The 3,370-nt window shown below is 43.9% G+C and overlaps 1 protein-coding gene across 3 annotated transcripts in view; it reads right to left on the minus strand.

Moving 5' to 3' along the window:
• Positions 1 to 3,370, minus strand: part of LOC101845207 (leucine zipper putative tumor suppressor 2) — a 144,467-nt gene that overhangs the window by 45,722 nt on the left and 95,375 nt on the right. For all 3 annotated transcript variants that reach the window (XM_005090131.3, XM_005090130.3, XM_005090129.3), the window contains exon 4: positions 190 to 299. The gene's annotated coding sequence lies outside the window, so the exon portion shown is untranslated. The remainder of the gene's footprint in view (positions 1 to 189; positions 300 to 3,370) is intronic.

Here is a 3,370-nt window from a genome sequence, read left to right on the forward strand (position 1 = left end):
GGGGGGGGCTTTTACAGCTTCGAGTAGTTTACGATTCAATTTAATCCCACACCACTAAAACATCTGCACCCAAAAAGCAGTAAAGATTGTCCAAGCATTAAATCATGCGATACACGATGTTGACATTTCGGCTCGCAGGGAGCATCAGAGAGCAATCAGAAGTACGGCCAGAAAAGAATTGTCACTCACCTCAGGATTCAAAGGTCAAGGGTCGTAGTTCAAGTATCTCTCAACTCGGAGGTCACAGGAAGTGACCGGCCAGATAGTTCCTTCCTCCACACCCTCGTCTGGCATCATTTCTGAAAGAACAAGAGATGAATTATAAACATAAAGGCAAACTGGCACACAAGCCTAAATTAGTGCTGCATTTAGTTTTGTTTCAGTAGTTTTACCGCACTTGACACACAATTAGGAAATAAAAATGGCGAAGATTAGTAGAGGTGTCACTAGACAGTAACATACAAAAAAGGGGTGGGGTGGGAGAAAAGGGACAGATATGGACGATAAACGTTAGATAGGAAAGAAGGAGCCAACCATAATAATAATAGATAGCATTTGTATAGCGCATATCCCCGCTCAGCAGCAGGCTCTATGCGCTTTACACTATATTATTACCCCAGCAGACCATACCAGAGAGCCCGTAAAACACCCACTAGTGCTGTGCGAACTCTTTAACTCTATAAGGTTTTAATTAAATGCTGACATCAACAACAGCCATAGAGGACACCCCCCCCCTTCCGCCAAATCAACACAGGGTCATGATCCTACCCCCCTCCCCCAAGACTTACGATGAAAATAAAAATAAAACTTTCAAAAACAAGTGTAACAAAACTAGCAACGAGTTGACTACATTACCGAGGAAAAAAAAATTCATGGTCGACAAAATAAGAGGAAATCCTACAAACAACCAAAAGATCCCTAAAGTGCAGTAACGGCAGCGAGTGAGTGGGCCTCGCAAGGGCAAGGGCAAGGACGAAAATGGAGACTGTGTGTGTACACCTGGAGTCTCCTAACTGCTGTCTTTCTGCCACACCCCTGATCTTCTGGTAGGAAAGATCTACACCTAGCCTTCTCGGACAAGGGCGAAAAATCTCGGAGGGCCCGTGTGCAGGTTGCGCACGTTAAAGATCCCTTGGTGGTCTAAAATCGATAAGAGTAGGCTTCGGCCGCCACCCGGGCAAAATTCAAAATTTCCTACCAACGAAAAAGTATTAGGTGTGTCCCGCGCGCTCATATTACCTTATGCAGTTGCGAGCGCCGTAAAACCCTATACTAAACAAACAAACAAAAAACACCTGGAGTATGTCAGAAACCCTCTCGCAACAGACCCTCTGTGTAGTGCACGACGTAGTGAGAAAAGCTATGGTTCTTCTTTAGAAAAGTAGCCGGCACAAACACAAAACGTACAAATGGGACCCAAACACATGAAACGCAAAGTAGCCTACGCATTCTGAACTGTTATATACACTGTAAGAGTGACGCGCAACTGAATCAAATGAAGAGGCTTTTGGGTTTGAGTAAAGAGGAGCACATCGACACAACAATAACGGTCATTCAGGGCTGGGAAACAGAAAGACAAACACAAACAACAGAGGGAAAGTGAAGAAGCAGGATCTACCAGTGGTGCCCTCCAATCACCCGCTTAAATGAAGGGGCGATATTGTGAAAAAGCCATACAGGTGGCTTGTTTGTTTACATTGCATGTGTGCTGTTAGTACAAGTATGACTTCAGTTCTCAGAAAATATGAGCGTAAACAGCCGTCGTAAATTCGGTTTGTATTCCTCTGCAGATTTTGGAAACAGGAGTGCTTTTGAAAGACTGCGCATCATTCCACCGCCCCTCCCACACCCCCACCCCACACGACACAAAAAAACAACCCATCTTTTTAGTTTTTTACAGTTTCAGTCAGAGTTTTACGGCACTTGCAACACAGTAAGGTCACATAAGTGCAGAAGATTAGAGGTGTTACAAGAGAATAACAAATATATAAAAAAGAAAGACGAGAGATCAGGACGATAGATGTTTCATAGGAAAGAAGGAGCAAACCACACCAAAGCACCCACCAACCACCCACTAACTCATCTTTTAAAACCAATCAAGCAAACAATTAACAAAACAAATAACCTAACCCCCCCCCCCCCCCCCCCCCCATTTCACACTCGCAAAATAGAGAGAAAGAGGACCACGGCCTTATTTTAGTGTGGACAGCATCCAAAGAAAAACATCCCGAAACAGAAGGACAACAGGGAGGGTAGAGAAGGAACGCACACATCACTTTCATCATTTTCTACACCACGAGAGTAGTTCACAATCGAGGCTCATTCGTTTTAAACCGTGGCGTTAAACAGAGAACATCAGCACAACCAAAGCCACGCAGTTAAAAAAAAAAATCCCACACAAAAACCTCCAACAAAAACGACAAAAGGACAATACAGAAGCGGGACGGAAGTATGAAATACCGGTGGCTCGTTCCAACAATACATCAAAGTTTGAGAAGAACAATCTTTTGTTTTACCTCTTTCATCGAAGAAGATATAATGACAATGGGCGAACGCTCCACAGAACTTGTTAAAACTGTAAATAAGTAAAAGTGACACAGCTAAAAAGCAGTACGTTCGTACTGAGGAGAAAATACGAGGTCAGAGGAAACGCCCACGGTATCAGGGCAGACTGAAATAGCCTTGTAAACAAACCTTCGTCGAGAAACATCAATATGGCAGACTACAATTAGTCATTTGTTTATAGAGGCCCAGCAAATATTTCTGCGTTGCTGATGGGACATTTTGTCTCCCCTTTTAATGCTTTTTTGGCCATTTAATGTTTGTTCCAATTTCTGATGAGAGATAAAAGGACATCAGAGAGAAACAACAAACGAACAGCAAAAAAGGGAGAGCCAATTAGTGGCCCCGCCCACCTAACCACCGCCAGCCTCTTTCAAAGAAAAGTGTTCTGTTTTACGTTTGTCGATTAGTAAAAAGGAAAGGAGGCGGTAGCTCTGCCAAATGTACGCAACGTGAACAGCATTAATCTGCATTATCGACCAAAGTCAGATTGTGAAAACATCGAAAAGGGCATACCAGCACAGCAGGAAAACTGAAAAGAACCCCCCCCCACCAAACCCGAAGTAGAAAAGAACGACATAATCGGGTGGATCTATCCTACCATGTCAGTCAAGACCGCTAAAAGGTTGCACTCGACGTCAGCCTTTTCTACACATCCCTTGCAACACGTCGGCCGACAACAGCATACAGTGCATTGGGATATTCGTTGCAAGTAGCCTACCATCCCAAGAGAAGTAAAGTGAAAGAGAGAAACACACACACACACAGAGAGAGAGAGAGAGAGAGAGAGAGAGAAAGAGAGAGAGAG

Source organism: Aplysia californica, unplaced genomic scaffold, assembly GCF_000002075.1.
Source record: "Aplysia californica isolate F4 #8 unplaced genomic scaffold, AplCal3.0 scaffold00013, whole genome shotgun sequence".
Lineage (NCBI taxonomy): Eukaryota > Metazoa > Mollusca > Gastropoda > Aplysiida > Aplysiidae > Aplysia > Aplysia californica.